Consider the following 13774-nt stretch of genomic DNA (forward strand, 5'->3'; position numbering starts at 1 on the left):
CCTACGTACCCTAAAACCATTGAATATCAAGATAGATCGGGAGTTCTGCCACCGCAATCCTCTGTAGCCACAAAAAACCTCTCGGGAGCCCTTTCCGGCACCCTGCCGGAGGGGGGATCCTTCACCGGTGGCCATCTTCATCATCCCGATGCTCACCATGACAAGGAGGGAGTAGTTCACCCTCGGGGCTGAGGGTATGTACCAGTACCTATGTGTTTGATCTCTCTCTCTCTCTCGTGTTCCCTCTATGGCACAATCTTGATGTATCCCGAGCTTTGCTATTGTAGTTGGATCTTATGATGTTTCTCCCCCTCTACTTTCTTGTGATGAATTGAGTTTCCCCTTTGAAGTTATCTTATCGGATTGAGTCTTTTATGAGAACACTTGATGTATGTCTTGACGTGCTTATCTGTGGTGACAATGGGATATCATGTGCCTCTTGATGTATGTTTTGGTGACCAACTTGCGGGTTCCGCCCATGAACCTATGCATAGGGGTTGGCACACATTCTTGACTCTCAGGTAGAAACTTTGGGGCACTCTTTGAAGTACTTTGTGTTGGTTGAATAGATGAATCTGAGATTGTGTGATGCATATCGTATAATCATGCCCACGGATACTTGAGGTGACAATGGAGTATCTAGGTGACATTAGGGTTTTGGTTGATTTGTGTCTTGAGGTGTTATTCTAGTATGAACTCTATGATGGATTGAGCGGAAAGAATAGCTTTATTTTATTTTACTACGAACTCTTGAATAGATAGAACAGAAAGGATAACTTTGAGGTGGTTTCGTACCCTACCATAATCTCTTCGTTTGTTCTCCGCTATTAGTGTCTTTGGAGTGACTCTTTGTTGCATGTTGAGGGCTTGTTATATGATCTATCTATGTTATTATTGTTGAGAGAACTTGCACTAGTGAAAGTATGAACCCTAGGCCTTGTTTCCTATCATTGCAATACCGTTTACACTCACTTTTACCACTTGTTACCTTGCTGTTTTTATAATTTCAGATTACAAATACCTTTATCTACCATCCATATTGCACTTGTATCTTTATCTCTTCGCCGAACTAGTGCACCTATACAATTTACCATTGTATTGGGTGTGTTGGGGACACAAGAGACTCTTTGTTATTTGGTTGCAGGGTTGTTTGAGAGAGATCATCTTCATCCTACGCCTCCTACGGATTGATAAACCTTAGGTCATCCACTTGAGGGAAATTTGCTACTGTCCTACAAACCTGTGCACTTGCAGGCCCAACAACGTCTACAAGAAGAAGGTTGTGTAGTAGACATCAGTTGCATAAGCCAGCAAGTTGACGAAGTTCCGCTCCAGATTGAGGTTCTCGACATAGAAATACGATTGTTGCCACAGTTTGACGGACTGCATCAGGGCGATGGTTGGGAAGCGAGGCCTGCCCCTGGTCCCGGAGCGCCGCCTCGCCCTTCGTGGTGGTGCCGAGCTTGAGTTAGAAGAGCTCTGCCCACAGCTCGAGTGTGGGAAGAGTGCCGGGGTAGCCTTCGCAGAGCGTGACGAAGGCGAAGAGCAGCACCACCGTGTTCGGCGTCAGGTGGTGGGGCTGCACTCCGTAGAAGTCCATTAGCGAGCAGAGGAACCTGCTCGTCGGAAGGCTGAAGCCCCGAAGAAAGTGCGTCCTAAAGACGACGTACTCGCCGTCCTTCGGTGCCGAAGAAATCTCCTTGGCAGGGGGGAGACGCACCTTGACGTCGGTGTGACGAGGAAGATGCCGCGTCTCTCGGAGGAACTGAATGTGGTCCTCGTGTACGGTGGAGCCGTCCCAGTCACCGGCCCGGCCGCTAAGCGCCATGGGCTCCGTGCTCGGCGGTGGCGCGAGGCGGCAGGGACGAAGAAAGGGCTGGCTATGACGAGCTGCAGCAGCGCTCCGATGAGGGGAGAAGGCGCAGTGGTAGCGAGGAGAAGAGGCAAGACAGAGGGAGAGGAGGGCGCGCGTGCGTTTTGCCGCCCTCCTTCTCCCCCTACTTATAACCCCGCGGCGGCGGAGCCGAGGGGGCGAGGCATGGGGGATGTGGGATTAACTGCGCCTACTCCCCCCACGACCCCGCAAATTCCGTGCCTTCAAGGTGTGTATTAAACCGCCCTGGAAGAGCAACCGTACGCCCCGGCCGCAGCGGATCCACGCCCGCGCCGAGGCCCTGTAGTGGCGGGTGAGGGAGTCCTGGACTAGGGGGTGTCCGGATAGCCGAACTATCATCATCGGCTGGACTCCAAGACTATGAAGATACAAGATTGAAGACTTCGTCCCGTGTCCGGATGGGACTTTCCTTGGCGTGGAAGGCAAGCTTGGCGATATGGATATGTAGATCTCCTACCATTGTAACCGACTCTGTGTAACCCTAGCCCTCTCCGGTGTCTATATAAACTGGATGGCTTTAGTCCGTAGGACGAACAACAATCATACCATAGGCTAGCTTCTAGGGTTTAGCCTGCTTGATCTCGTGGTAGATCTACTCTTGTAACACACATCATCAATATTAATAAAGCAGGACGTAGGGTTTTACCTCCATCAAGAGGGCCCGAACCTGGGTAAAACATCGTGTCCCTTGTCTCCTGTTACCATCCGCCTAGACGCACAGTTCGGGACCCCCTACCCGAGATCCGCCGGTTTTGACACCGACATTGGTGCTTTCACTGAGAGTTCCTCTATGCCGTCACTGATAGGCTCGATGGCTTCTTCGATCATCATCAACGACGCAGTCCAGGGTGAAACCTTCCTCCCCGGACAGATCTTCGTATTCGGCGGCTTTGCACTGCGGGCCAATTCGCTTGGCCATCTGGAGCAGATCGAAAGCTACGCCCCTGGCCGTCAGGTCAGATTTGGAAGTTTGAACTTCACGCTGACATCCGCGGGGACTTGATCTTCGATGGGTTTGGGCCACAGCCAAGCGCGCCGCACTGTCACGATGGGCATGATTTAGCTCTGCAGCCAGACAGTACCCTGGAGGCCGCACTCGAGTCCACTTCGATCTCCAATTCGGAGCCGGCTGCGCAGATCAAGGACGGATGGTTAGACACCGCCTCAGGAGCTGCAACCTCTACGGTGATAGAGCCGAACACTGACCTTGTCCCTCATGAAGCTCGTGACTCCGAGGTGCCAGACTCCTTGCCGGACTCCGAACCTCCCGCGCCCCCTCCAATCGAATCCGGTTGGGCGCCGGTCATGGATTTCACTGCTGCGGACATCTTCCAACACTCACCTTTCGGCGACATCTTGAGTTCGCTAAAGTGTCTCTCGTTATTAGGAGAGCCCTGGCCGGACTGCGGTCAGGACGGTTGGGATGCGGACGACGAAGAAATTCAACGCCCACCCACCACCCACTTAGTAGCCACTGTCGACGATCTAGCCGACATGCTAGACTTCGACTCCGAAGACATCGACGGTATGGATGACGATGCCGGAGACAACCAAGAACCAACGCCTATCGGGCACTGGAAAGCCACCCCAACTCACGACGTATACATGGTGGATACACCAAAAGGAAGCGATAATGAGGAACAACGGGACACGGCGGAGGAGAACTCCACCAGCAAACAACCAAAACGGTGACGCAAGCGCCGCCCAAAGTCCCGCCTCGATAAAAATGGCACCCATACAGACCCGGCCCTAGAGCAGGGCGAAGCAGTGGACGGCAAACACACAACCAATCCCCGGTGAAAACAAGGGCCTAGACGATCTCACGCCGAACACATCACCAGAGCATAAGAACCTTCATAAAAGGCTCGTCGCTACTGCAAGAAGTTTGAAGAAGCAAAAGCGGAAGCTCAAAACAGCAGAGGACGCACTCATAATGAGATGGAGCAAAGAACTCAATACCGCAGATAAATATGACGCTAGTCGCCAGGCAAAGAGTTACCCGAAGCGCAAGTTGTTGCCCAAATTCGACGAGGCCTTAGAGCCCCCGCAGTCAAAAAAGAAAGAGGCCGTCTGGCCGGATAGACGACCAGATGACAGGCTAAGAGCAGCAAGGGGCTCCGCACACAAGCCGGCACACGATCAGCGTAAAGATCCTCAGAAAAAGGATGACCCAGTCAAGTCTATCTATGGGCCAAAAAAGAAGAGTCCAGGAAGCAACACAACCCGCCGAGCGTTTGAAGACAACGGCACACCTAAATACAGGGGCGCTGCACACCCACTATGTTTCACCGACGAGGTACTGGATCATGAATTTCCAGCGGGATTCAAACCCGTAAACATAGAGGCATATGACGGAACAACAGACCCCGGAGTCTGGATTGAGGATTATATCCTACACATACATATGGCTAGAGGAGACGATCTCCACGCCATAAAATACCTACCCCTCAAGCTCAAAGGGCCAGCTCGGCATTGGCTCAAAAGCCTCCTAGAAAATACCATTGGAAGTTGGGAAGAGCTCGAGGATGCATTTCGAGCAAATTTTCAAGGGACCTATGTCCGCCCTCCGGATGCAGACGATTTAAGTCACATAACTCAACAGCCCAGAGAGTCAGCACGCAAATTCTAGAACAGGTTCCTCACCAAAAAGAACCAAATAGTCGACTGTCCGGACGCCGAAGCCTTAGCAGCCTTTAAGCACAACGTCTGAGACGAATGGCTCGCCAGACACCTCGGCCAGGAAAAACCAAGAACAATGGCCGCACTAACAAGCCTTATGACCCGCTTTTGCGCAGGTGATGACAGCTGGCTGGCTAGATGCAGCACCAGCGACCCGAGTAGATTCGAAGTCAGGGATGGAAATGGGAAATCACGACGCAGAAAAGATCAGCGCCAGAATAAGGAAAATGGCCCAAATAGCACGGCGGTCAACGCCGGATTCAAAAGCTCTCGGCCGAATAACAAAAGACTGCCCCTCAAGGACAACAGTGACGAGCTATCCAACCTAAACAAAATTCTGGATAGGCTATGTCAAATACATAGTACCTCCGGGAAGCCTGCAAACCATACACAGAGAGATTGTTGGGTCTTCAAACAGTCCGGCTAACTTAACGCCGAACGCAAGGGGCTCGACACACCAAGCAAAGACGACGACGAACCCCACAAGCAGAACGCCGGAAAACAGAAGACTTTCCCACTAGAAGTCAAAACAGTGAACTCACTTCATGTGATAACACGAAAACACAGTGCGGCACCTGCCATACCAGGGCACCATCCGTAGAATGGGGATAGACCCTACCAAAATTCGCCGTCGCAGCACTTCCTTCAAAGGAGTGACGCCAGGCCTTTAAGCCAATTGAACAAGCTCTGTACCACTAGAGGTTGTGTCTGGTTCATCCGACAACCTCCATCGCGAAAAGCTCACTCTCCATACCGCCCCATTTCACAGTGGCCCTCAAGCACTACTGGGACGCGAAGCTTTCGCCCGCTTTAAAGCAATAACACATTACGCGTCTCTTACGCTTAAAATGCCCGGTCCATGCAACATAATCTCATTAAAGAGTAACTCCGAGTGTTCCTCGACCACGGAGAACGTGAGGCCGCCTTGACAGCCACACACTAATCCGACCTTGCAGGTCAAAGCCCCTAAAGACAGGTCATTCAGACCTCGGACACGGTTAGGCGAGTCCGGCGTAAATAAACAAGGGGCTTCCCAGCAGCATACCCCTTTACAAGGGGCTGCGCGTATAAACGATGAGAGCCAATAAAGCTCAACTTTATTCATCTTCCAAATTATACTTTATTTTAAATACAACCTTTGCACGATATTTCTTCCAAACTAAGTCCTTCTCTTTTACATATGAAGCACGTGCTACACCCGTCCAGGATACAGCACAACGGAGACACAGGCGCAGACGTGCAGCAGGGACCCGTTGCAAGGATTCTTTTCAGATTAAGACCCTGCGTAAACCTTTCTTACTGTCTCTTGTTGATACACATCCCCAGGTTTTCTACCATAACCGAGGAGGAGGCTGGCGTTTTGGCATCGGCCGCGTCAGAAGTTCCCGCCTGTACCTGGACACTAGGGGCTTAGGGCATTGTTCTGCCCGGTATCATAAAGACCGAACACCTCAGGGAGTGTTCGGCGTCTCGAGTTAGGCCTTATATGCATCAGCTCCGAATCATGTCTTTGGTCAAATGTTGGGTTTTCCCGGCTCCTGTGTTTTGCTGCCTTACGTTCCGCTCCATCGGCTAACGCGGCACTAGGAGAACTACTGCGATTGTGCCCCGGTTCGGCCGGGCGAGCACCTCAGTAGAGAAAGCTGAAAACTGACTGTCATGATATAGCGAGAGACTGGTCAACCACTCGATCGACTATTGGAATGTTTAGAATTCCTCCGCTTTGACGAAGGACCGCTTCCCGATCAGGCACATACGCGCCCCAAGTTCGGAGAGCGCGGTGCCTCTAGGGGCTATATAGTAGCCCCACCATCGAGCTCCTATGGCTAAGCGAAAGTGATAAAGCATTATAGTCCGGTTGCCTAGTTTGCTATGCTATCACCTCCTTCAAAGGACCAAGACGTTGGATTAAGTGTGAAAAAGCGCTTTTCTTTTTTTTGCAAACACCCCCGCACCATGTGCGTGGGGGCTGAAGCCAAAGACTGCAACTTTCAGGTTATTCATAAATATACGGCCGCACAGGAGATAGTTCAATACTTGAACGCACAAGTATAAAAAGCTATTGCATTATAAACATGATCTCACAAATCATACACGTCATTTGAACATGACATCTTTCGAGCACTGCGACTCTATTAAACGAGCGCCCTGCAGGACTTCCTCAAAATAGTGCTCAGCGGGTAATCGGCTCTTGTCCGAACCCCGAGATGCAACAGCGGTGGCATCCATGTCCACCCAGTATGTCTTCACACGGGCGAGAGCCATCCGTGCACCTTCTATGCATGCCGACCGCTTCATCGCCTTGATATGCGGCACCGCCCCAAGGAATTGCTGCAACAAGCCAAAATAACTCTTCGGCTTGGGCCTTTCCGGCCACAGATGAGTGACCACATCCGTCATGGCAAGTCCGGACAATCTATTCAGCTCAGCCCACTCAGCCAGCCGATCAGTCAACGGAAGCGGACGCTCCGGACTATGGAATTGAGACAAGTAAAGCTCTTCCATTTCGTGATCCTTCTGGCTTCGGAAGTGCTCGACTGCGTCCGCCGCACTCGCCGCCAAATCAAGATAAGGATCCTCCGCACCACACAACTGGCCCAGCTGAGCATACTTCGGATCCGTGAACTTCCTACGCAGAAGAAAGGGCTTTCCAGCCGCAATGTCTCCGGCTTGACGCAGTTCCTCCTTCATAGCCCGCATCTCACTCCGGGCATCCTTGACTTCGGCGCCGGCCTTCTTCAGGCCCTCTTGCTCCACTCGGCGTTCTCCTTCAAGAACCTCACAACGGTTGGTAGCATCTTTTAATTTCAAGGCCATTCCAGCCAACTCTTCCCTGCTTCGGCGGTGAGCAGCCTTTTCGGCTTTTAGCTCTTCTGCTGCCTTCAAGGAAGCCACATCACTTATCCTGGCTTGCTCCTTGGCTCGAGCAAGCTCTGCTCGAAGATCTTCCACAGGAGCGGCGCCATCTTCATCAAGCATACAAATTGTAAGGAACGGGCACCAGCTCCCTTACTAGGCAACCGCGGAGCAACCACCTACCTTGCGACTCGTTAAATCGTTTATTGACCAGCGCGATGTCCGCATCCGCAACATCAAGTTGCCTCTTCAGTTCGGCAACTCCATCAGTCCGGCTAGCCACCGAACATTCCGCCACCTGCATAGGAAAGGCGACATTCTATAACTGAGATTATGATCCTTGGCACGCTATCGCTTTCGACAGCATACCAAGTCTCAGGGGCTACTATCTATACAGGGCGCACTTCATGTGCAAAACTGTCAAAAGGTATGTCATTTTTTGCGTACCTCAAACCCTGTCAGCAAGCTTCCAACAGCCTCATACAACCCGCTCTCGGCGGATGAGATCCTTTCAATCACCATACTCATTAATATGTGGTGATCTTCCGAGATAGACGCCCTCTTGAGCAAATCCTGCAGCTCCACTGGCCGTACTCCAATGGGTGCCGGACTCTCCGGCCCCGCCGGACTCGGGGAGACCCTCCGTGACGACACCTCAGGGTTGTCCGCCCCGCCCGACGGGGCAGCAGATGGAGGCGTCTCGCTTTCCATCATCTCCGGACGAAGGTCCCCCGAAGTTGAGCTCTGCTGAGATGGGCTGAGATCCGAACTACAAGGTGAAAACTTCGGTTACCTTTGGAAATAATATAGGGGCGTTCCCTATTACAAAATTCCCCCTTTTTTACTTACGGCTCGCTGGAGGGCTAATTCCTATGGGGAGACTGTGCGGCTGGGGCCCTTCTCGGCACAGGACCTTCTGGTGCAGATTTCTTTCCCCGCTTTGAGGTCTTGGCCTCCGGGTCTTCGGAAGCAGTCCTCTTCTCCCCCTGGAAGGAGGGACTCTCGATTCCCCCCTTACTGAAAGCCTCCTTGGCGGAGATGGTAGTTTCCCTATGCCCCCCTTCGCCCTCCTCCGAAGGCGCAAACTCCAACATTTTGACTAACACGGGATCCGGCGTGGTCTCAGGGAGGGGGGCCGGACACCGTATCAGTTTTGCTTGCACTATCCACTCCTGTCCAAGGGATAGCTGGTTAAAAGGCAAACCCATGATAAATAAATGGACAATATGTCCGGACATAGGGCTATTTACTTGAGTATCCAGGCGATTGCAGCTTAGGTCGGCGTCCTCAGTCAAGTCCGGACGCATCTCTTGCGATCCGAAGAACAGTTTGTACATCTCCGCGGGTGTCAAACCCATGAAGTGTTGGAGAGCTCGTGGCCCCTCTGGATTAAATTCCCACAGGCGGAGGAGGCGACGTTTGCAGGGCAGAAGGCGTCGGATCAGCATAACCTGCGCCACCACCACCAGATTAATCTCCCTTTCTTGGAGGTCTCGAATCCGGTCCTCCAACAGGGGTACGTCTTTGGACAGCCCCCAGTTAAGCCCCTTGTTGACCCATGACGTCAGCCGTTGTGGAGGGCCCGAGCGGAAGACGGGCGGCGGCTTCTGCCTGCTGCCCCTTGGAGCGGTGATATAGAACCACTCTTGTTGCCACGAGCCGAGCTCCTCCTGAAAAGAGCCCTCGGGCCATGGAGCGTCGGCCCTCTTGCTTATAACTGCCCCGCCGCACTCTGCCTGACGCCCCTCAATCATCTTCGGCTCCACGTTGAAGGTTTTGAGCCACAAGCCGAAGTGAGGGGTAGTGCGGAGGAAGGCTTCGCAAACGACAATGAATGATGAGATGTGGAGGATGGACTCCGGAGCCAAGTCATGGAATTCCAGCCCATAGTAAAACATGAGCCCCCTCATGAAGGGATCCATCGGGAAGCCTAAACCCCGACGGAGGTGAGACACGAACACAACGCTCTTGCCGGGCTCGGGAGTAGGAATAACTTGCCCTCGGGCAGGCAACCTATGCGAAATCTCGTAGGTCAAGTACCTGGCGTCTCTTAGCTTTAGCACGTCTTCTTCCATGATGGAAGAGGGCATCCACCGGCCTCGTAGGTCGGAGCTGGACATTGTCGAAGGTCGGAGGTACCCGAATCTGGAGCCCTGGGTGTTGGAACTCGGGGGCGAGGGGCGGATTCGATTGAGGATTGAAGAAAAAGAACTGGCCTTGGTCTCATTATAAAGAGGAAGAATACCAAGAGCCATCCCCGTGACCGTTTGAAACCCGCCTTCGATGGAGGGGGCGTGGCAACAGGCGCGGTTGGGTTACCCACGTCCGTATTAATGGGAATCCCGGAATAAGGGGAACACGATCTCTGCTTCGACAAGACGTGCCAAGGAAACTGCTTCGCTAAACGCGCGGAGGTGGTGCAATAAAAACAATTCGAGAAAAGGCTTGGTAGTGGTGTGATGTCACGCCACGAAATACGTCAGCAGATTGAACTTGTGTAAATATTATTCTCTCTACGGTGGTATGTGGAAATTATTTTGCAGAGCCGGACACTATCCTGTTGTTCACAATCTTCTATAAATTATTTGGAGGAGGAACCCGCCTTGCAATGCCGAAGACAATATGCGCGCCGGACTCGTCGTCATTGAAGCCTGGTTCAGGGGCTACTGAGGGAGTCCTGGACTAGGGGGTGTCCGGATAGCCGAACTATCATCATCGGCTGGACTCCAAGACTATGAAGATACAAGATTGAAGACTTCGTCCCATGTCCGTATGGGACTTTCCTTGGCGTGGAAGGCAAGCTTGGCGATACGGATATGTAGATATCCTACCATTGTAACCGACTCTGCGTAACCCTAGCCCTCTCCGGTGTCTATATAAACCGGATGGCTTTAGTCCGTAGGACGAACAACAATCATACCATAGGCTAGCTTCTAGGGTTTAGCCTCCTTGATCTCGTGGTAGATCTACTCTTGTAACACACATCATCAATATTAATCAAGCAGGACGTAGGGTTTTACCTCCATCAAGAGGGCCCGAACCTGGGTAAAGCATCGTGTCCCTTGTCTCATGTTACCATCCGCCTAGACGCACAGTTCGGGACCCCCTACCCGAGATCCGCCGGTTTTGACACCGACAGCGGGCCCGGACTGTGGCGAAGTCTTGTCGCACGCGTGGGCTAGCAGGCCAACCTGGCAGCCACGTGCCGCGTGGCGGGCAGGCAGCGGGCGGCGAGCCTGTCGCCCAGCCGGCATGCCACCTGGCCCACACCATGACTATTCGAATTCCGCCAGTCGGCCGCGACCTCGTCCGGCTCCTGGCACCCGACTCCTCCCATGCGGATAGAGAAGAAGGCGTGGAGGTCCACTTAAAGAGGGAAACTGCTGAGGCTCTCCGGCTACCCAAGCCATAGAACTTCACCAGCTTCGGGGACTACTGGCGGGGGGATAGATGATAACCCACAAGTATAGGGGATCGCAATAGCTTTCGAGGGTAGAGTATTCAACCCAAATTTATTGATTCGACACAAGGGGAGCCAAAGAATATTCTTAAGTATTGGCAGCTGAGTTGTCAATTCAACCACACCTGGATAACTTAGTATCTATAGCAAAGTATTTAGTAGCAAAGTAGTATGATAGTAATGGTAACAGTGGCAAAAGTAAAGATAGAAGTTTTGTAGTGATTGTAACAGTAGCAACGAAAAAGTAAATAAGCAAAGCACAATATGTGAAAAGCTTGTAGGCATTGGATCAGTGATGGATAATTATGTCGGATGCGATTCCTCATGTAATAGCTATAACATAGGGTGACACAGAACTAGCTCCAGTTCATCAATGTAATGTAGGCATGTATTCCGAATATAGTCATACGTGCTTATGGAAAAGAACTTGCATGACATCTTTTGTCCTACCCTCTTGTGGCAGCGGGGTCCTAGTAGAAACTAAGGGATATTAAGGCCTCCTTTTAATAGAGTACCGGACCAAAGCATTAACACATAGTGAATACATGAACTCCTCAAACTACGGTCATCACCGAGAAATATGCCGATTATTATCACTTCGGGGTTATCGGATCATAACACATAATGGGTGACTATAGACTTGCAAGATAGGACCAAGAACTCACATATATTCATGAAAACATAATAGGTCCAGATCTGAAATCATGGTACTCGGGCCCTAGTGACAAGCATTAAGCATAGCAAAGTCATAGCAACATCAATCTAAGAACATAGTGGATACTAGGGATCAAACCCTAACAAAACTAACTTGATTACATGGTAAATCTCATCCAACCCATCACCGTCCAGCAAGCCTACGATGGAATTACTCACGTGTGGCGGTGAGCATCATGAAATTGGTGATGGAGGATGGTTGATGATGACGAAGGCGACAAATCCCCCTCTCCGGAGCCCCGAACGGACTCCAGATCAGCCCTCCCGAGAGAGATTAGGACTTGGCGGCGGCTCCGTATTGTAAAACACGATGAATTTTCTCTCTGGTTTTTTTCTCCGTGAAACGGAATATATGGAGTTGGAGTTGAGGTCGGTGGAGCATCAGGGGGCCCACGAGATAGGGGGCGCGCCCAGGGGGAGGGGGCGCCCCCCCCACACACACACACACGCGCACCCTCGTGGACAGGGTGTGGGCCCCCTGGCCTTGATTCTTTCGCCATTATTTTTTATATTTTCCAAAAGTTATCTCCGAGGATTTTCAGGTCATTCCGAGAACTTTTGTTTTCTGCACAATAAACAACACCATGGCAGTTCTGCTGAAAACAGCGTCAGTCCGGGTTAGTTTCATTCAAATCATGCAAGTTAGAGTCCAAAATGAGGGCAAAAGTGTTTGGAAAAGTAGATACGTTGGAAACGTATCAATAGACCCCGGGTAGCTTCATCCAAAGCTTAGAAGATTTTAAGACATCTGCGCTAGCCTAGCCCCTCAGTCCGACTGTTGCAAGGCCGGCCTCCACGGCCGGCTGGAGCCAACAGGCCGCCTCCTAGAAGGCGGCGCGCCTCAGAAGGCGGCAAGGGCATGGGCCGGCTCCTAGCAGGCGGCCCATCACCACCTCAAAGTATGCGCCCACCTGCTACGACAAGACAGCGTGTGGCAACAGTGCCACCCGCCACCCCCGAATCCCGGAATGAACGTGGCCACAATGCGGACGTACCAGGCGGGCATCCCTCGCCTGGCATGGCACTGTAGCCAAGTGGCCCATGACAATGCATACGTCAGGCAGGGCCATGCCCCCCGCGACGGGCGGTCGGTGTGGCCCGCAGGCGACGGGCCCCACCAGCCCGCTTGTTCCAAAAGACGGCAAGGCCAGAGCAGGCAGCCTCAAGGGGAGGCCAACTCCTAGCAGGCGGCAGCCCCTCCCCTTGGAGTCCGTGCACAATTAAACGAAGGTGACGGGGTGTGACTACAGTGATCGCCCGCCAGGCGGCGGCACTGTAGCCATGCGTCCCCCGACCAAGTCATCGTCATCAGGGGCAAGGCTACAGTGCAGTCTAGTCCCCCTCGCCCGCAGGCGGCAGGCCATACCTGTCGGTCGAATTCACGGCAGCCGACGGGACCCACCAGGCGGTGGGCCCCAGCAGCCGGCGAAGAAGCCAGAGCCCAAAGACACTGACGGCCGGGTCCCAGGACCAGCCGAATTACAATTGTACCCCTGGGGGTAGGCCTATATAAACCCCAGGGTCACCCATGCAAAGGGTTCAACCCCTTTAGATCACACACACACCCATAGTTAAGGAGAAGTAGTGCAAGCAACCTTGTTCCTTCTCTAGCCCGAACAGCTCAAGGAGCACCCTTGTACTTGTTATTGATCATAGTGATGCGGAGACCCCGCAGAGCAGAATTAGGGGTGTTATCTCCACGGGGAGCCCCGAACCTGGGTAAGACCCGGCGTCGTTTGCCGTCTTGCCTACTCCCGCTTCTAGAGTCCGGCAATGTTCTATTGACCTCCTACATGATTAGCCACCCGTTGGCATACGTCGAGGAAATACCACGACAAACGCCGCCAAATTTTATATAGGTTTTGCTATTTCATATCTAGATGTGAAACTATCTCACATCAGAATGTGAAATACTATCTCACGTCTAAGTGACTTATCATCTGATCTATTGTTGCTTGTTTATTCGTGCGAGTTTTTGATTCCGGTTCCTAGCCACGTCCGCGACGTCGTTGCGTTTTTGCACAGCCCGTTATGTGTCCTGCAACACGTACGTTGTCTGTGTCAGGTCTTTTGTCGGCCCACGATCCCTGCGTCCGGGCTCTTCTTTCGGCCTGTTTTTTCTGTGCATTCTCCCACTCCTTTAACCATCGCGTCACTGTTTCCACCCTTGT

Source organism: Triticum dicoccoides, chromosome 6B (genome assembly GCF_002162155.2).
Source record: "Triticum dicoccoides isolate Atlit2015 ecotype Zavitan chromosome 6B, WEW_v2.0, whole genome shotgun sequence".
In the NCBI taxonomy this organism is placed as follows: domain Eukaryota; kingdom Viridiplantae; phylum Streptophyta; class Magnoliopsida; order Poales; family Poaceae; genus Triticum; species Triticum dicoccoides.